At 41.2% G+C, this 21,587-nt stretch overlaps 2 protein-coding genes across 13 annotated transcripts in view; both read left to right on the top strand.

The window, feature by feature from the left end:
- LOC105489679 (mediator complex subunit 20) overlaps window positions 1–281 on the top strand; it is a 70,843-nt gene extending 70,562 nt beyond the window's left edge. For all 6 annotated transcript variants that reach the window (XM_071097074.1, XM_071097076.1, XM_071097075.1 and 3 more), the window contains one exon: window positions 157–281. The gene's annotated coding sequence lies outside the window, so the exon portion shown is untranslated. The remainder of the gene's footprint in view (window positions 1–156) is intronic.
- Window positions 1–21,587, top strand: part of LOC105489613 (ubiquitin specific peptidase 49) — a 98,191-nt gene that overhangs the window by 42,163 nt on the left and 34,441 nt on the right. The gene's annotated exons all lie outside the window — the stretch shown is intronic.

The following is a 21,587-nucleotide window of genomic DNA, read 5'->3' on the forward strand; positions in this document are numbered from 1 at the left end:
TATATACCTATAAAGCTTAATTTATAAATTAAGCACAGTAAGAGATTAACAACAACAATAATAGAACAACTATAACAATATGCTGTGACAAAAGTTTTGTGAATGTGGTTTCTTTCTCTCAAAATATCTTACTGTACTTGTACTCATGTTTTTCAGACCACAGGTAACTGAAACCTCAGAAAGCAAAACTGTGGATAAGGGAGGAGTCTGCATTGAGTTTGGCACAGTTTGCACTTGGCATCCTGTCTTCAGAAATAAATACATCAAGTGCTTGTCAATGCCCCCTAGGCTTATCTGCCTCTGTGATTTCTCTGAGTCCCCAGTGGTGCTGTGTCATTTGAAGTTGCATGCTAGCATGTCTTCAGAGTGTTTCTTTTGCAAATTCTGCGTATCTTTGTTCAACTTACCACATAGCAGCTATTTGGGAATGCAAAGCAAAGGGAAAAAAGTATGTTTGAGAGAGCACTGATTAATATTACAATAGCTTATTAATATTACAAGTTTTTATTTATTTACTTTTTTTTTTTTTTTTGAGATGGAGTCTCACTCTGTTGCCCAGGCTGGAGTGCAGTGGCACGATCTCGGCTCACTGCAACCTCCGCCTCCCAGGTGCAAGTGATCCTCCTGCCTCAGCACCCCTAGTAGCTGGGATTACAGGTATGCACCACCACGCTTGGCTAATTTTTGTATTTTTAGTAGAGACGGGGTTTCACCATGTTGACCAGGCTGGTCTCAAACTCCTAACCTCATGTGATCTACCTGCCTTGGCCTCCCAAAGTGCTGGGATTACAGGCACGAGCCACGGTGCCTGGCCTAATATTACAAGTTTTTAAAGCCTTAAGTGTGTCGAGTTTCCAGTGGTGTGAGTGAAAAAAGGGTCTGAAAAAAGGTAGTTTTAAATAATAAACCTATAGCATTAAAGTGACGGGATCCGATTGTGTGGCAGTAAACAGGTTTTATAAGTGACAGCTTAAAATTTTATTCCTTAATCATTTTGCAGAGTACTAAGGGTCAAAAATAATAAAAATACTTGTCTTTTGTTTGTCTGTTTGGTTTTTTTGAGAGAGAGGCTCACTCTGTTGCCCAGGCTGGAGTGCAGTGGTGTGATCACGGCTCATTGCAACCTCCGCCTCCCGGGTTCAAGTGATTCTTGTGCCTCAACCTCCCAGGTAGCTGGGATTACAGGTATGTACCACCACTCCTGGCTAATTTTTATATTTTTAGTTAGACAGGATTTCACCATGTTGGTCAGGCAGGTCTCAAACTCCTGACTTCAGTTGAGCTGCCTGCCTTGGCCTCCCAAAGTGCTGGGATTACAGGCATGAGCCACCGTGCCTGGCCAATAAAAGTACTTTTAATGAAGAAACAGTACTATGCCCCTCCCCTCGCCCCCCCCGCAAAAAAAAAAAAAAAAAAAAAAAAAGTCTCTATAGCAGAAGAGCTCAACATCAGTGCAGTTATTACCTTGAGAAGCTCTTCCCTAGAAAAGTATGACATTTACAATCATAGAATTATAAGATTAAAAGGCCCTCCTGCCAGGCACAATGGCTCACACCCGTAATCCCAGCGCTTTGGGAGGCCAAGGTGGGCGGATCACTTGAGGTCAGAAGTTTGAGACCAGCCTGACCAACATGGCGAAACCCCATCTCTACCAAAAAATACAAAAATTGGCCGGGCGTGTTGGTATGCACCTGTAATCCCAGCTACTCAGGAGACTGAGGCAGGAGAATCACTTGAACCTGGTAGGCGGAGGTTCCAGTGAGCTGAGATCACACCACTGCTTTCCAGCTTGGGCAAAAAAGTGAGACCCTGTCTCAAAATATAAATAAATAAAAGGCTCTCCAAGGCTTTGTTCTGAGGATTTGATTTAAAACATTGTTTCTCAGACTTTTTGCTTTAATGGATCTTTAAAATACACACGTGTGTGTACACACACACACACACACACACACACACACATATACACCAACCTAAACTAACATCTGCTATCATCAACATACAAGAAAGAGTATTTTAACACCAAGAACATTGGAGACATATAATCTCTTTATAAAGAAACCAGTGTTTCCCAAGAACAAAATAGATAGTAATCTTACCCTGGTGAGTGAAATGATTAGTCTGAAGATTAGTGGTTGGGGAACTCATTCATCTTGACTGGTACGTTTAGATCCTATTTTGGGTTAGGATAAATTACCTTGGGATAGAATGAACTCGCAAATGATATTATCATATTAGCTGGAAGTATATTCAGGGGAATCTTAGTTGAATTGTAGTTTATGCTGCTGCTGCTCCTTTTTTTAATTTTTGAGACAGAGTCTCGCTCTGTTGCCCAGGCTGGAGTGCAGTGGCAGAAACTTGACTCACTGCAACCTCCAGCTCCTGGGTTCAAGCAATTCTCCTGCCTCAGCCTCCTGGGTAGCTGGGACTACAGGTGTGCACCAGCACAGCCAGCTAGTTTTTGTATTTTTAGTAGAGGTGGGATTTTACCATCTTGGCTAGGCTGGTCTTGAACTCCTGACCTCAGGTGATCCACCTGCCTTGGCCTCCCGAAGTGCTGGGATTACAGGCATGAGCCACTCTGCCTGACCCACCCTGCTTCTTTTTTTTTTTTTTTTTTTTTTTTTTTTTTTTGAGATGAAGTCTCGCTCTTCTTGCCCAGGCTGGAGTGCAATGGCACGATCTTGGCTTATAGCAACCTCCACCTCCCGGGTTCAAGCAATTCTCCTGCCCCAGCCTCCCAAGTAGCTGAGAATACAGGCATACACCACCTTGCCTGGCTAATTTTGTATTTTTTTTTTTTTTTTTAGTAGAAATGAGGTTTCTCCATGTTTGTCAGGCTGGTCTTGAATTCCCAACCTCAGGTGATCTGCTCACTTTGGCCTCCCAGAGTGCTGGGATTACAGGCGTGAGCCCACTGTGCCTGGTCTACCCTGCTTCTTAGTAAGACTTTTAGTGTTTGCCTTGGCACCTTAAGATGGCCTTACCTATCCAGGTTCTTTGTACTTATTTCTCATCTTCTATATGAGATTGTAAACTCTGAGGTCAGAGATCTTATATTGGACAAATGTTTTAGTGCTTATCTTTTTGTATGTATGGTAAAAAAAACATAAAATTTACCATCTTAAACCCTTCATTTTCAAGAGTAGAGTTCACTAGTATTTAATATATTTGCATTGTTGTGAAACACTTCTAAAGTTTTTCATTTTGCAACAGTTTTTCATTTTGCAAATCTGAAACTGTACTCATTAAAAAACTTTCCATCCTCTTCCCCAGTCCCTGGCAACCACCATTCTACTTTGTCTCTATGAATTTGACTTCTTTAGATACCTCATATAAATGGTATCATACAGTATTTGTCTTTTTCCAATGGACATATTTCATTTTGCCTAAAGTCCACAAGGCTCATTTATGTTGTAGCTTGTGTCAAAATTCTTTCCCCCCCTTTTTTTTTGAGACAGAGTTTCGCTCTTATTGCCCAGGCTGGAGTGCAATGGTGCCATCTCAGCTCACTGCAACTTCCACTTTCTGGGTTCAAGCGATTCTCCTGCCTCAGCCTCCTGAGTAACTGGGATTACAGGTGTATGCCACCACCCCCAGCTAATTTTTGTATTTTTAGTAGAGATGGGGTTTCTCCATGTTAGGCTGGTCTCGAACTCCTGACCTCAGATGATCCATCTGCCTCGGCCCCCCAAAGTGCTGGGATTACAGGTGTGAGCCACCGTGCCTGGCCAGAATTCTTTCATTTTTAAGGCTGAATATTGCATCTCACGCGTATACCACATTTTGCTTATCCGTTCATCCATTGATGGACATTTTGGTTGCCTCCACTTATTGGCTATTATGAATAGTGCTGCTATGAACATTGGTGTGCAAATACCAATACCTCAGGGTCTCTTGAAATTTCATATGAGTTTTATAATTAATTTTTCTATTTCTGAAAAATGCTGCTGGGATTTTGATAGGACTTGCATCGAATCTGTAGATTGCTTTTGGTAGGATTAACATTTTAACAATACCAAGTCTTCCAATCCAGGAACATGGATGTCTTTCCATTTATTTGTGTCTTGAATTTCTTTCCACAATGTTTTATAGTCTTCAGCGTCCAAGTCTTTCACTTGCTCAGTTAGTTTTATTCCTAAGTGTATTTTATACTGTTATTAATGAGATTTTTAAATTTTTCCTTTTGAATTGCTCATTGTTAGTGTATATAAATGCAACAGATTTTTGCATATTGATTTTGAATCCTGCAGCTTTGCTGACTTTGTCTATTCTAACAATTTTTTTGCAAACTCTTTAGGATTTTCTTTTTGTTTCCTTTTTTTTTTTTGAGATGGAGTTTTACTCTCGTTGCCCAGGCTGGAGTTCAGGGGCACGATCTCATCTCACTGAAACCTCTGCCTCCCAGGTTCAAGTGATTCTCCTGCCTCAGCCTCCCAAGTAGCTTGGATTACAGGCGTGCACCACCACACTCAGCTAATTTTGTATTTTTAGTAGAGATGGGGTTTTACCATGTTGGTCAGGCTGGTCTTGAACTCCTGACCTCAGGTGATCTGCCCTCCTTGTCCACCCAAAGTGCTGGGATTACAGGTGTGAGCCACCGCGCCCGGCCCAGGATTGTCTATGTATTAGATCATGTTATCTGAAAACAGATAAATTTACTTTTTTTTTTTTTTTTGAGACGAATCTCTGTCACCCAGGCTGGAGTGCAGTGGTGCGATCTTGGCTCACTGCAACCTCCGCTTCCTGGGTTCAAGCAGTTCTCTGCCTCAGCCTCCCAAGTGGCTGGGATTATAGGTGCCCGCCACCACGCCCAGCTAATTTTTTTGTAGTTTTAGTAGTGACAGGGTTTCACCATCTTGGCCAGGCTGGTCTTGAACTCCTGACCTCGTGATCCACCTGCCTTGGCCTCCCAAAGTGCTGGGATTACAGGCATGAGCCACTGCGCCTAGCCCAGATAAATTTTCTTTTCCAATTTGCCTAATTGCACTAACTAGAACTTTTAACATTATGTTGAATAGAAGAAGTGAGGGTGTGCATGCTTGGCTTGTTCCTCATCTTAGAGAAAAGGCTTTTAGTCTTTCACCACTGAGTATGATATTATCTGTGAGGGTTTCATACGTGGTCTTTATGATTTTAAGGCAGTTTCCTTCTATTTATCATTTGTTTGATGTTTTATCATAAAAGGGTGTTGTGTTGAATCTTGTCCAATGCCTTTTTTGCATCGAGATGGTCATCTTTTTGTCCTTATTCTGTTAAAGTGATGTGTTACATTGATTGATATTCGTATGTTGAATCATACTTGCATTCCAGAAATGAGTCCTACTTATTGATGGTATGTAATTCTTTTAACATGCTACTGAATTTGCCAGTATTTTGTTGAGGGTTTTTGCCTCAATACTCACAAAGAATATTCATCTGTAGTTATCTTTTCTTGTAATGTCTGTGTCTGGTTTAGTGTCAGGGTAATGCTGGCATCATAGAATGAGCTTGGAAGTGTTCCTTCCTCCTCAGTTTTTGGAAGAGTTTGAGAAAACTTGGCATTCATTATTTTTTAATGTTTGGTAGAATTCTCCAGTGAAGCCATCTGGTCCTGGGCTTTTCTTTGTTGGAAGGTTTTTGGTTACTGATTTAATCTCCTCACTCACTGTTTTTTTTTTCAGCTTTTCTATTTCTACATGATACAGTCTTGGTAAGTTGTGTGTTTCTAAGAATTTATCCATGGCCGGGCGTGCTGGCTCGCACCTGTAATCCCAGCACTTTGGGAGGTTGAGGTGGGCGGATCAGGAGGTCAAGAGATCGATACCAGCCTGGCCAACATGGTGAAACCCCATCTCTATTAAAAATACAACAATTAGCTGGGCATGGTGGTGCATCTGTAGTCCCAGCTACTTGGGAGGCTGAGTCATGAGAATTGCTGAAGCCCAGGAGGCAGAAGTTGCAGTGAACTGAGATGGCACTACTGCACTCCAACCTGGCAGCTGAGCGAGACTCTGTCTCAAAAAAAAAAAAAAAAAAAAGGGCCGGGCGCGGTGGCTCAAGCCTGTAATCCCAGCACTTTGGGAGGCCGAGGCGGGCGGATCACAAGGTCAGGAGATCGAGACCACAGTGAAACCCCGTCTCTACTAAAAATACAAAAAATTAGCCGGGCGCGGTGGCGGGCGCCTGTAGTCCTAGCTACTCAGGAGGCTGAGGCAGGAGAATGGCGTGAACCTGGGAGGCGGAGCTTGCAGTGAGCCGAGATCGCGCCACTGCACTCCAGCCTGGGCAACAGCGTGAGACTCCGTCTCAAAAAAAAAAAAAAAAAAAAAAAGAAAGAAAGAATTTATCCATTTCTTCTAGGTTATCCAGTTTGTTGGTGTGCGTTTGTTTATAGTAGTCTCTTATAATCCTTTTTATTTCTGTGACATCAGTTATAATTTCCCCTTTCATTTCTGATTTTATTTTATATTATTTACTTACGTATTTTTTTTTTCTTTTCTTTAAGGTTGAGTCTCACTCTGTTGCCCAGGCTGGAATGTAGTGGCATGATCTCAGCTCACTGCAACCTCTGCCTCCCAGCTTCAAGCGATTCTTCCTGCGTCAGCCTCCTGAGTAGCTGGGACTACAGGCGTGTGCCACCTTGTCTGGCTAAGTTTTCTATTTTTAGTAGAGATGGGGTTTCACCATGTTGGCCAGGCTGGTCTTGAACTCCTGACCTCAGGTCATCCGCCCACCTCAGCCTCCCAAAGTGCTGAGATTACAGGCATGAGCCACCATGCCTGGACCTTTCTTCTTTTTTAATGTATGCTTTTACAACTATAAATTGACCTCTTAACACTGCTTTTCCTGTATTCCGTAAGTTTTGGTATGTTTTCCTTTTTATTTGTCTCAAGGTATTTTCTAACTTCTCTTGTGACTTGTTTGATCCTGTGGCTGTTTATGAGTGGATTGTTTAATTTTCACATATATGTGGATTTTCCAGTTTTCCTTGTGCCATTGATTTCTAGTTTCATTTCATTGTCATTAGAAAAGATACTTTGTGGCTAGGCGCAGTGGCTCACGCCTGTAATCCCAGCACTTTGGGAGGTTGAGGCAGGCGAATCATGAGGTCAGGAGATTGAGACCATCTTGGCCCTGGGAGGCAGAGGTTGCAATGAGCTGAGATCACGCCACTGCACTCCAGCCTGGCAACAGAGCAAGACTCAGTCTTAAAAAAAAAAGAAAGAAAGAAAAGATCCTTTGTGTGATTTTAGTCTTCTTGAATTTGTTAAGATTTGTTTTGTGGCCTAACATTGGTCTGTCATAGAGAATTTTCCATGTGCACTTGAGAAGAATGTATATTTTACTGTTGTTGGGTAGAGTTCTCTATGTATGTCTATTAGGTCCAGTTGGTGTATAATGTTGTTCAGGTCCTCTCTTTCCATGTTGACCTTCTGTCTGGTTGTTCTGTCCATTATTTAAAGTGGAGTTTTGAAATTCTCTAGTATAACTGTGTTGCCCTTTTACCTTTCAATTCTGTCTAAGTTTTTATTTCATATATTTAGGAGCTCTGGTGTTTGGTGCATAGATATTTATTATTGTTATATCTTCCTAGGTTACCCTTTTATCATTATATAATGTCACTTTTTATCTTTTGTGAGAGTTGTTTACTTAAAATCGATTTTGTCTGACATTAATATAGCCACTCCTGCTCTCTTCTGGTTACCATTTGCATGGAGTATCTTTTTCCAAACTTTTCCTTTCAATCTGTGTGTCCTTAGATCTAAAGTGAGTCTCTTGTAGACAGCATATAGTTGGATCCTTTTTAAACTCCAGTCAATATATGACTTTACATTTAAAGTTAATTACTGGCCCAGCATGGTGGCTCATGCCTGTAATTCCAACACTTTGGGAGGCCAAAACAAGAAGATCGCTTGAGGCCAGGAGTTAGAGACGAGCCTCGGCAACATAGAGAAGACCCCATTTCTACAGAAAAAATGTATTTTTTTAATTAGCCAGATGTTGTGGCATGCACCTGTAGTCCCAGCTACCCAGGAGGCTGAGGCAGGATTGCTTGAGCCCAGGAGGTCAAGGCTGCACTGAACCATGATAGTGCCACTGCACTGTAACCTGGGCAACAGCATGCGAGCCTATCTTAAACAAAACATAAACTACCAATAGGGAGGGAAGGACTTACTATTGCCATTTTGTTAATTGTTTTTGGTATATTTTGTAGCTTTTTTGTCCTTTTATTTTTTACTGCCTTTTTTGTGTTTTGTTGATTTTTTTGTAGCAATATATGTTGATTCTCTTCTCATTTCCTATTATATATATTAGATACTTTGTGTTTACTGTTGTAATTACATAAACCATCTTTAAAGTTACAGCATTCTGTTTTAAATTGTTAAAAACTTCATTCACATACAGAAAACTACTTCTTTCAAGTTTCTGCTGAGAAATCTGGTGATTATCTTTGGAAACTCCCTTGTATGTGATGAATCGCTTTTCTTTTGCTGCTTTGAATATGTTCTCTGCCTTTGACTTTAGATAATTTAATTATAATGTATCTTTGTGATCCTCTCTGGATTTATCCTTGTTGAAGTCCTTTGAGGTTCTTTAGTGTGCATATCCATTTATCTTCTTAGATTTGGGAAGCTTGCAGCTGTTACTTCTTCAAATAAGCTCTCTGCCACTTTGTCTCTCCCTCTTCTCCTTCTGAGTTTTCATAATGTGCATTTCAGAATGTGTTGTCCTGATAGTGCCCTATAAGTTCTTTATGTACTCTTTGCCAATCTGTTTCCTTTTTGCTCCTGTGACTCTACCTTTTTTTTTTTTTTTTTTTTTTTGACAGAGTCTTGCTCTGTCACCAGGCTGGAGTGCATGGAGTGCAGTAGCGCGATCTTGGCTCACTGCAACCTCTGCCTCCTGGGTTCAAGTGATCCTCCTGCCTCAGCCTCCTGAGTAGCTGGGACTACAGATGCTCACCACCATGCCCAGCTAATTTTTGTATTTTTAGTAGAAACGGGGTTTCACCATGTTGGCCAGGATGGTCTCAGTCTCTTGACCTTGTGATCCACCTGCCTCGGCCTCCTAAAGTGCTGGATTACAGATGTGAACCACCACACCTGGCTGACTCTACTTTCTTTTGCCTGATTAAACCTGCTGTTGAACCTCTCTAATGAATTTTTCCGTTCAGTTATTGAATTTTTTAAGGTCCCAAATTTCTGTTTGGATCTTTTTCATTGTTTCTCTTTTTATTCATGCATTGTTTCCTTCATTTCATTTAGTTTTGTATCTGTGTTCTAGCTCATTGAGCATCTATAACAGTTATTTTAAATTCTTTGTCATGCAGCTCACAGATCTGCATTTCTTTAGGGCCTGTTTCTGGAGTTATATTTTATTGCTTTAATTCAGCCATATTGCCCTGTTTATTTGTATGCCTTATAATCTCTTGCTGGGCTTTAAGAACCTAAACCAACCATCTCTCCAGTCTTTGTATAGTGACTTTGCAGAGGAAGACCTTTACCAATTATCCTGGCTGTTGGTTCTAGGATCGCTCAACCTTTTTCTGACCTCTTGCTCCCCCTGATGTCTGCCTATGGAACTTCAGTGCTAATATCCTGCTCTCCTCTGTTTTCAGTGTCTTCTGTACTCTGGAACCTGTCCATGAGTGCTCACCACTCATATCTCACATGACATGATTCTGAGTCATGTGAGATAGAAACCAGTCTCTCAGGAATCCCCAGACAAGCCAGAATGTTGGACACACAGTCAACTCTTTTGTTTCCAGAAGGAGTAGACCCAGTATAGGGGGGTTTCCTCCAACTTTCTCTGTACTATGCCACATAAGAAAAAGGACATGAAAGGACATGCCAAACACTGTGAAATTTCCTATCCCTTTTGCTGTAATCTCCTTTTGGTTTTACAGTGGCCTGGTGCTGTAGCTTCTCAGCTTTTCTTCAGAGCTCTCACACAAAGGTATTCTGGTCCATATATTGTTGTTAACACACTAAACACACTCTTGCTCTCTTGACTTTGCTCATATTGTTCCTATCTAGGAAGAGTCTCCACACTGCCTCTCACTCATTCATTTGTTCAGTAAATAATCTGAATATCTATTTGGCATACTGTTGGCTCTGGAAATATAGTGAAAAATGCACAGTACCTGACTTCTCTGTGTCTTTGTTGGGGAAGGATCTGTTGCTTCCTAATCTACCATCTTGTTGATATTACTTCTCTAATGATTTTTATTTTATTTTTATTTTTATGATTTTTTCAGACAGAGTCTCACTCTGTCACCCAGGCTGGAGTGCAGTGGCATGATCTTGGCTCACTGCAACCTCCACCTCCCAGGTTCAAGTGCTTCTCCTGCCTCAACCTCCCAAGTAGCTGGGATTACAGGTGCGCACCACCATGCCTGGCTAGTTTTTATATTTTTAGTAAAGATGGGGTTTCACCATGTTGGCCAAGCTGCTCTCGAACTCCTGACCTCAAGCGATACACCTGCCTTGGCCTCCCAAATTGCTGAGATTACAGGTGTGAGCCACCATGCCTGGCCATGATTTTTATTTTTAAAGCATTTTATTTAGCATTGGAGATATGAGGAAATGGTAGCTGCCCTGAAATAACTTCCTTTTTGGCTGGGAAGACAGGATTTATAAATTAAAACTATCAATATTTGGTAGACTATAGTAAGTGAGGGGTTTGTGCCATAATCCCAAAAGAAACAATCCTGCATGTTAAAATCTCGAAAGATCAAAATCCCCTAAAGTGTAAAATCCCCAAAATTGTAATCTTGAAAGATGAAAATCCTGAAAATGTAGTTCTGGGAAAAAAATTATTTTAAATTATTTAAAAGACATTTACTTTTTGTTTCTTTTTAGAGACAGGGTCTCACTATGTTGCCAAGGCTGGAATGCAGTGGCTATTCACAGGTGTGATCATAATGCACTACACCCTCGAACTCCTGGGCTCAAATGAGCCTCCTGACTCTGCCTGCCAAGTAACTGGGACTACAGGCACACACCACCATGTCCAGCTTATTTACCTTTTTTTTTTTTTTTTTTTTTTTTTTTGAGATGGAGTTTTGCTCTTGTTGCCCAGGCTGGAGTTCAATGGCGCAATCTCGGCTCACTACAACCTCCGCCTCCTGGGTTCAAGCGATTCTCCTGCCTCAGCCTCCCGAGTAGCTGGGATTATAGGCATGCGCCACCACCCCTGGCTAAGTATATATTTTTAGTAGAGACAGTGTTTCTCCATGTTGGTCAGGCTGATCTCGAACTGCAACCTTAGGTGATCTGCCTGCCTTGGCCTCCCAGAGTCCTGGGAGTACATGCGTGAGCCACCGTGCCTGGCCTATTTACATTTTTAAAGGGAATTTATTTGAGAAACATATAAAAACATAACAGAAAGGCTGAGCGCAATGACTCACACCTCTAATCCCAGCACTTTGGGAGGCCGAGGCAGGTGGATCACTTGAGGTCAGGAGTTCAAGACCAGTCTGACCAACATGGTGAAACCCCATCTCTACTAAAAAATACAAAAATTAGCTGGGCTTGGTGGCATGTGCCTGTAATCCCAGCTACTCAGGAGGCTGAGGCAGGAGAATCGCTTGAAACTGGGAGGCGGAGGTTGTGGTGAGCCAAGTTGTGCCATTGCACTCCAGCTTGGGTGACAGAGCGAGACTCCATCTCAAAAAACAAAACAAAACAAAAAACAAAAAAAAACCCAGAAATCTTCATAAGTTACTTTATACAATAAAATAGGTAATAATATATTTTTACAAGCATAAACTCACTCAAGTATATTAATAGTAGTTATACAGATATAGCAGTTATGAGCAGATGAACCATATTCATAAAGAAATAAGTCAAAAAATGAAATGTATAAATATATATCACTGTAGTTGGTAATTGTGTGTACCCAGCTTTATAACTGTGGTCTTCTGGAATACCATGATGGATAACGTAAGTCTTTTTTTTTTTTTTTGAGACGGAGTCTCGCTCTGTCACCCAGGCTGGAGTGCTGTGGCCGGATCTCAGCTCACTGCAAGCTCCGCCTCCTGGGTTCCCGCCATTCTCCTGCCTCAGCCTCCCGAGTAGCCGGGACTACAGGCGCCCGCCACCTCGCCCAGCTAGTTGGTTTTTTTTTTGTATTTTTTAGTAGAGACGGGGTTTCACCGTGTTAGCCAGGATGGTCTCGATCTCCTGACCTTGTGATCCGCCCATCTCGGCCTCCCAAAGTGCTGGGATTACAGGCTTGAGCCACCGCGCCCGGCTAACGTAAGTCTTTTGATGAAATTGATCAAAACCATCATTGGCCGGGCACAGTGGCTCACACCTGTAATCCCAGCATTTTGGGAGGCCAGGACAGGTGGATCATGAGGTTAGAAGTTTGAGACCAGCCTGGCCAACAGAATGAAACCCCATCTCTACTAAAAATACAAAAAATTAGCTGAGCATGGTGGTGGGTGCCCGTAATCCCAGCTACTTGGGAGACTGAAGAGAATCGCTTGAACCTGGGAGGCAGAGGTTGCAGTGAGCAGAGATGGTGCCCCTCACTCCAGCCTGGGTGACAGTATGAGACTCCGTCTCAAGAAAAAAACAAAAGAAACAAACAAACAAAAAACCCTGCAACATATGCAGTTGCCTAAAGAGAAAAACAAATTTTTAAACAATCATTTAGAAAATTGTTTGTTTGTTTATTTATTTATTTATTTTGAGACAGAGTCTCACTATTTATTTATTTATTTATTTATTTATTTTGAGACAGAGTCTCACTCTGTCGCCCAGGCTGGAGTGCAGTGGCACAATCTCGGCTCACCGCAACCTCCGCCTCCCAAGTTCAAGCGATTCTTGTGCTTCAGCCTCCTAAGAAGTTGGGACTACAGGCGCACACCACCATGCCTGGCTGATTGTATTTGTTTATTTATTTTTTGAGATGGATTTTCGCTCTTGTTGCCCAGGCTGGAGGGCAATGGTGCAACTTTGGCTCACTGCCACCTCCGCCTCCCAGGTTCAAGCGATTCTCCTGCCTCAGCCTCCCAAATAACTGGGATTACAGGCACCCGCCACCAGGCATGGCTAATTTTTGTGTTTTTAGTAGAGACCAGGTTTCACTATGTTTGTCAGGCGGATCTTGTACTCCTGACCTCAGGTGATCCGCCCGCCTCGGCTTCCCAAAGTGCTGGGATTACAGGCATAAGCTACCACATCCGGCCAATTTTTTGTATTTTTATTAGAGACAGGGTTTTGTCATGTTGCCCAGGCTTGTCTTGAACTCCTGAGCTCAGGTACTCCGCCTGCCTTGGCCTCCCAGACTGCTAGGATTGCAGGTGTGAGCCACAGCACTCAGCCTATTTATTTTAAAGATCTTGTTTTGCTTTGTTACCCAGATTGGACCTGAACTCCTGGGCTCAAACAAACCTCCCAGCTCAGCATCCCAAGCGGCTGAGACTACAGGCACATGCCATTGCACCCAGCTGAAAAATTCTATGTTCCACAAATGCAGATACACAGAAAAGACATCTCTTTATTTATTGAGGAACTTTTGACCTTTTTTTTCTGACATGCACAATGCTTACACAGAAAGCCAACATGATAATGCACTTTTTTGGAGTCGTATTTACAAAATACATAAAACAAATTGTAACTCTGTAAAAGTATATGATTTATACTTTTAGTACTGGAAATGATGCAAAGCTGAAATATATAGCACAGTGAATTGTAAAAAATAGTGCTAGCAAAGTTACTGACTAGTTCAAAAGTAATTATGTGCATGGTAGGATAAGAAGACATATACTTAGCCAGGCATGGTGGCCCACACCTGTAGTCCCAGCTACTCGGGAGGCTGAGGCAGGAGAATCACTTGAACCCAGGAGGTGGAGGTTGCCGTGAGCCAAGATGGCTGGGTGCAGTGGCACATAACCTGTAGTTCTAGCTGGTTGAGACAGAGGCAGAAGGATCAGTTGAACCCAGGAGTTTGAGGCTGTAATACACTATGCTTATGTCTGTGAATAGCCACTGCACTGTGGCCTGGGCAACACAGCGAGACTCCATCATATATATATAACATATTCATATATATAGTATTTATATATAATATATAGTATTCATACATATAGTATTTATGTGAATAAATAAGCTGACTAAATAGTGGAATAAAAAACTTGAGGAAAAACCCAAAAACTGGAAATAAAATTTAACTTCTGAAAAATGTATTACAGGAATAAATTCTGGGCAGTTAGTTGCACAGAGGTTGTCCATAAGACCTGGCTGACTTTCGCAGTAATTTAACTATATTTTGAAGTCTTACCTCACAATGAATAGCTGTGATTGAAATGAAAAATAGGTTTTTTTTCTTTTAGGGCATGGCTCTCCTTATAGAATACATTCACATTTGACATACACCAACATGATATACACAGACATGAGCATTTCCTATTAAATTTGCCCATCTTTTGTGCCATACTTCTATGTTGTTTTAGGTACACAGAAATCCATTCCACGTGAAATCATATACAGACCACAGATTTGGCACAAATAATACTGGTGATTGAACAGCAACACCATTGTGTATGTGTTTTGTTTTGTTTTGTTTTTTGAGACAGTCTCACTCTGTCACCCAGGCTGGAGTGCAGTGGCATGATTTCAGCTCACTGCAACCTCCACCTCCTGGGTTCAAGTGATTCTCCTGCCTCAGCCTCCCAAGTAGCTGGGACTACAGGTGTGAGCCACCACACCCAGCTAAGTATATGTTTTCTTATCCTACCATGCACATAATTATTTTTGAACCAGTCAGTAATTTTGCTAGTTCTTTTGGGCAAATGTGGCTTTAATTCATTAAAAGCTCCTGGAATTTTATCAGCTGGAAGGAATGCCAGTGTGGACGAGTGATGCATTTTTATTTTTATTTTCTTATTAGAGACACGGTGTTGCTCTGTCACCCAGGCTGGAGTGCAGTGGCACGATCTCAGCTCACTACAACCTCTGCCTCCCAGGTTCAAGTGGTTTTCCTGCCTCAGCCTCCTGAGTAGCTGGGATTACAGGTGGGCACCACCACACGTGGCTAATTTTTGTATTTTTGGTAGAGGCAGGGTTTTGCCATGTTGGCCAGGCTGGTCTTGAACTCCTGACCTCAGGCAATCCACCCTCCTTGACCTCCTGAAGTGCTGGAATTTCAGGCATAAGCCACTGCCCCTAGCCAAATGATGCATTTTTAAACGGAAGTGTTCGTTGTTGTGTTATGTGACTAATCTACTCATCTGAATTTTCTGCCAAATGCAAGTAAAAACAGGATGGGAATAGTCCCACCTACTATGATACAAGTAACATGCTGCAGCTACCCTGCTTACAATAAAAAATGAACTTCTCCAGAATTCAGCTTTCAGGATTTCAACGTGCTGAATTTTAATCTTCCAGGATTGTGATTTTCAGGATTTTAGATGTTAGGGATTTTTAGACGTTAGAGATTTTGATCTTTCAGGATTATGGCATTTGAGATTGTGTTTTTAGGGATTATGATTAGCACTGGTATGTGAACAACCTATAAATGCAATAAGAGCTCGGAGTAGGACTTCATAAGTAGATGGGCCTTCATCCTAGAATCGAAGAAAGAATAAGCTTCTCTGAATGGTAAGCTTCTTGAAGGCAGGAACTGTGTCTTTTTTTTTAAACTATAATATTTCTAGGGCCCACAGAATGCCCAATAGATATCCAAATTATTTACTGAACAAATGGATGAGCAGAAGGGAAGTACCAGAGACCCTTCTGGGTTAGGGGGTTAGTATGAACAAAGGTGAGAAGGCAAGAGTGTGGTTAGTTTGGGGGACAGACAATGAGTAATTTAGTTTGTCTACATTGCAAAGAGCCTATGGGGCCTATGGGAAATACTCAGAAATAGTTGGAGAAGATGACAGGGGCCAGATAGTGAAAAACTTTTGGTTGGGGTTTTTTTTTTTTTTTTGAAACAAGGTCTACAAGGTCTTGCTCTGTCACCCAGGCTGAAGTGCAGTGGCAAAATCATAGCTCACTCCAACCTCGACCTCCTTGGCTCAAACAGTCGTCCTGCATAGCTAGGACTACAGGTATGCACCACTTTGCCAAGCCAATATTTAATTTTTTTCCAGACTTTATAGTAGCAGAATTTTATTTAATTAAAAATGTTTTTTAAAAATTAGACATTACAAATTCAGAACCCACTATTTCAATTAACTGAAGAAAAATAGGAGGTTGGGCTAAGACTTTGACAAATTATATTGTAAATCCATCCACAGTGTTATAAAATGAAAAGAACAAAAATAACAATAGTTTACACATGTCTTTAAAAAAGCAAGTTTAGAAAAAGACCAGATTAAATCAAGCCCAACCCTGTAAATTATAAAAGAAAGAACCTTGAGATTCATCCAGCTGCTCACTTCCTCCTCTCTTTCCCGTTTCCGTGTAGTCAGCCACTACTGTTGGTTCTTCAAAACTCCTTTTATGTGCCAGCTTCTCTAAGAAAACTTTACTGACCCAAGGTCTCATAAGATACCATTACTGTGTTCTTCCAAAATCTCTATTATAGCACTTCTTATTTTTTTTTTTTTTTTTGAGACGGAGTCTCGCTCTGTGGCCCAGGCTGGAGTGCAGTGGCGCGATCTCGGCTCACTGCAAGCTCCGCCTCCCAGGTTCACGCCATTCTCTTGCTTCAGCCTCCCGAGTAGCTGGGACTACAGGCGCCCGCCGCCACGCCCGGCTCATTTTTTGTGTTTTTAGTAGAGACAGGGTTTCACCGTGTTAGCCAGGATGGTCTCAATCTCCTGACCTCGTGATCCGCCCATCTCGGCCTCCCAAAGTGCTGGGATTACAGGCTTGAGCCACCGCGCCCGGCCAGCACTTCTTATTTTTTTAATGTTAATAATCAATTCATTATACTGATATTTATATTATGGTATTTGCTGAGACAAACTGCAGAAGGTATTGCAGAGTTCTTTTTTATTTTATTTTATTTCAGTAGTTTTTGGGGAACAGATGATTTTTGGTTACATGGATAAGTTCTTTAGTGGCAATTTCTGAGATTTTGGTGCACCCATCACCTGAGCAGTGTACACTGGTACCTACTGTGTATTCGTTTATCCCTTACCCCCTCTCACCTTACCCACCAAGTCCCCTAAATCCATTATATCATTCATATGCCTTTGCATCCTCATAGCTGAAAACCACACGATGTTTGGTTTTCCATTCCTGAGTTACTTCACTTAGAGTAATGGTCTCCACCTCCATCCAGGTTGCTGCAAATGCCATTATTTCATTCCTTTTTATGACTAAGTAGTATTCCATGGTACATATATTCCACATTTTCTTTATCCACTCGTTGTTTGATAGGCATTTTTGTTGCATTTATCTTTTGTATTTTTTTTGGTTTCAATTTATTTTGGGTCTGTTCTGATCTTTGTTACTCTTTTCTTCTGCTGTGTTTGGCTTTGGTTTGTTATTTCTCTAGTTCCTTGAGGTGTGACCTTAGATTGTCTATTTATGCTCTTTCAGACTTTTTGAGACAAGGCCTGGCCCTATTGCCCAGACTGGAGTGCAGTGTCACAATCTTGGCTCATTGCAACCTCCGCCTCCTGGGCTCAAGCTGTCTTCCCACCTCAGCCTCCAAAGTAGCTGGGACTACAGGCATATGCCACCACACCGAACTAATTTTTGTATTTTTTGTAGAGACAAGGTTTGCCATGTTGCCCAGGCTGGTCTCAAACTCCTTAGCTCAAGTAATCCACCGGTCTCAGCCTTCCAAAGTGCTAGGAGTATAGGCATAAACCACCGCACCGGGCCTCTTTTGGACTTTTTGATGTAGACATTAAATGCTATGAACTTTTCTCTTAGCACCGCTTTTGCTATGTCCCAGGGGTTTAATCATTTGTGTCACTATTATCATTTAGTTCTAAGAATTTTTAAAATTTCCATCTTGATTTCATTGTTGACCCAAAGATTGTTCAAGAACAGATTATTTAATGTCCATAGTTTTGAGGGTTCCTTTTGGAGTTAATTTCCAGTTTTATTCCACTGTGGTCTGAGAGGATACATGATATACTTTGATTTTCCTAAATTTATTTAGACTTGTTTTGTGACCTATCATATGGTCTATCTTGGAGAATGTTCCATGTGCTGATAAAAGAATATATATTCTGCAGTGGTTTAGATCCATTGTTGGGGAGCTAGTGTGGTCTTTTAAGGGTGTTATAGAACCTTGTTTTGTTTTATTAGCAGAATTACTTTTCTGATTCCTTCTCATCTGGGTAGACTATTTCAGTGGAAAAATCTGGAACTCAAAGCCTGCTGTTCAGATTTATTTATACCACAGAATGATCCCTTGATGCGGTGCTCTGCCCCCTTACCCTGGGGATAGGGCTTCCTGAGAGCTGGACTGCAGTGATTATTATTGCTCTTTTGGGTCTAGCTACCCAGTGGAGCTACCAGGCCCTGGGCTGGTGCTGGGGAATATCTGCAAAGAGTCCTGTGATATGATTCATCTTCAGGTCTCCTAGCCATGGATAACAGCACCTGCTCTGGTGGAGGTAACAAGGGAGTGAAGTACACTCTGTGAGAGTCCTTGGTTGCAGATATGTTTAGCGGGCTGGCTCTCTCAAATGCTGGTTATGCTAGCAGCGAAACTGTCATGTGGATAGACACAGGACTTCTGGTTAGCCAAGATGTTGCAGGCAGTGGAATTATCCAGTTTGCCATTGATGGGCATTTAGGTTGGTTCTGTCTTTGCTATTGTGATTACTGCTGCAATGAACATATGCATGCATGTGTCTTTATGGTAGAGTGATTTATATTCCTTCGGGTACATACCCAATAATGGGATTGCTGGGTTAAATAGTAGTTCTGTTTTAAGTTCTTTGAGAAATCACCAAAGTGCTTTCCACAGTGGCTGAACTAATTTACATTCCCACCAGTATTGTATAAGTAGTCCCTTTTCTCCACATCTTTGCCATCATCTGTGATGTTTTTGACTTTTAAATAATAGCTTTCTAACTGCTGTGAGATAGTATCTCATTGTGGTTATTTGCATTGCTCTAATGATTAGTGATGCTGAGCATTTTTTTATATGCTTCTTAGCCGCAGTATGTCTTCTTTTGAAAAATGTATGTTCGTGTCCTTTGCCTACTTTCTGATAGAGCTGTTTGTTTTTTTGCTTGTTAATTTAAGTTCCTTATAGCTTCTGGATATTAGACCTTTGTCAGATGCATAGCTTGCAAATATTTTCTCCCATTCTGTGGGTTGTCTGTTTACTCTGCTGATAGGTTTTGTCATTGTTGTTGTTCTTTGCTATGCTCTTTAATTAGGTGCCATTTGTCAATTTTTGCTTTTGTTGCAATTGCTTTTGGTGTCTTTGTCATGAAATCTTTGCCAGGGCCAGTGTCCAGAATGGCATTTCCTAGGTTTTCTAGAGCTTTTATAGTTTTAGGTTTTACTTTTAAGTCTTTAACCCATGTTGAGTTGATTTTTGTAGATGGTGTAAGGAAGGAGTCCAGCTTCAATCTTCTGCATATGGCTAGCCAGTTATCCCAGCACCATTTATTAAATAGGGAGTCCTTTCCCCATTGCTTTTGTCAACTTTGTTGAGTATCGGATGGTTGTAGGTGTGCAGTTTTATTTCTGGGCTCTTTATTCTGTTCCATTGGACTGTGTGTCTGTTTTTATATCAGTACCATGCTTTTTTGGTGACTGTGGCCTTAAAGTATAGTTTGAAGTTGGGTAAAATTGATGCCTCCAGCTTTGTTCTTTTGCTTATGATTACCTTGGCTATTCAGGCTCTTTTTTGGTTCCATATGAATTTTAGAATAGTTTTTTTTCTAATTAGAAGAATGTCATTGGTAGTTTGATAGGGATAGCACTGAATCTGTAGATTGCTTTGGGCAGTATGGCCATTTTAACAATATTGATTCTTCTTATCCATGAGCATAAAATATTTTTCCATTTGTGTCATCTCTGATTTCTTTGAGCAGTGTTATAATTCTTGCTGTAGAGATCTTTCACCTCCCTGATTAGCTGTATTCCTAGGTATTTTGTTTCTGTGTGTGTGTGTGTGTACGTGTGTGTGTCTGTTGTGAATGAGATTATGCTCTTCATTTGGCACTCAGTTTGATACTCAGTATAGAAATGCTACTGATTTTTGTACATTGATTTTGCACCCCGAAATTTTGCTGAAGTTGTTTATAAGATCTAGGAACTTTTGGCCAGATATGATGGGGTTTTCTAGGTATAAAATTATTTTGTATTTTGTATTTTTATTTATCGATATATTTTTTCTTATGCTACCTTGTCCAAGATCAAGTTATAACGTTATATCATCTGCAAATATAGTTTGACTTCTTCTCTTCCTATTTGGATGCTTTTATTTCTTTTTCTTGCCTGATTGCTCTGGTGAGGAATTCCAGTACTCTGTGGAGTAGGAGTAGTGAGAGTGAGCATTCTTGTCTTGTTCCAGTTCTCAGGTGGAATGCTTCTAACTTTTACCCATACCGTATGATGCTGGCTATGGGTTTGTCATAGGTGGCTGTTAATTATTTTGAGATATGTTCTTTCAGTGCCTAGTTTGTTGAGGATTTTCAACATGAAGTGATGTTGAATTTTATCAAAAGTCTTTTCTGCATCTATTGAGATGATCATGTGTTTTTTATTTTTAGTTCTGTTTATGTAGTCAGTGTGTCCTATTTCAGAGCCTTTGGGTACTGCTTTGTGAAGAAAGACCTGGTGTTCTCTATGAGCCAGAAAAAACCCTGCTTTTTCAGCTCCCTTCCAGCTTACTCTACCTATGTCTGTTAACTGTTTTCTTACTCAATTTGTATTGTATTGTATTTATTTATTTTAGATACAGAGTGTCACTCTGTCACCCAGGCTGGAGTGCAATGGTGTAATCATAACTCACAACAGCCTGGAACTCCTGGGCTCAAGTGCTCCTCTCACCTCAGCCTCCTGAGTAGCTAGGACTACAGGTACACATTACCATGCTCAGCTAATTTTTTTATTTTTTATTTTTGTAAAGATGGTCTCACCATCTTCCTCAGACTGATCTTGAACTTCTGGACTCAAGCAGTCCTCTCACCTTGACCTCCCAAAGTGCTAGGATTACAGGCATGAGCTACTATGCCCAGCCAATTTATATCGTTTCATAAACTTTTACTTTACCTACCTTTTGTTAGCTTGGATTTTCCGTTTTTTTTGTTGTTGTTGTTTTGTTTTGTTTTGTTTTGTTTTTTGTTTTTTTTTGTGAGACGGAGTCTCGCTCTGTCCCCCGGCTGAAGTGCAGTGACGCGATCTCGGCTCACTGCAAGCTCCGCCTCCTGAGTTGACGCCATTCTCCTGGCTCAGCCTCCCCAGTAGCTGGGACTACAGACGCCCGCCATCACGCCCGGCTAATTTTTTTGTGTTTTTTTTTAGTAGAGATCAGCTCTACTTTTTATAGTGACAATGCAGGTTATCTTGTGTGGAGGTTCCTATCAATCAGCCTGTACAGGTAGCACCAGTGTATAACAATCTCTTGGCCAGTCAGCACTGGTGCTTCATGTTGCTTTCCTAAATTCTTTTTTTTTTTTTTTTTCTTGAGACGGAGTCTTGCTCTGTTACCCAGGCTGGAGTGCA

The sequence above is a fragment of the Macaca nemestrina genome, chromosome 5, assembly GCF_043159975.1.
Source record: "Macaca nemestrina isolate mMacNem1 chromosome 5, mMacNem.hap1, whole genome shotgun sequence".
NCBI classification, from domain to species: Eukaryota; Metazoa; Chordata; class Mammalia; order Primates; family Cercopithecidae; genus Macaca; species Macaca nemestrina.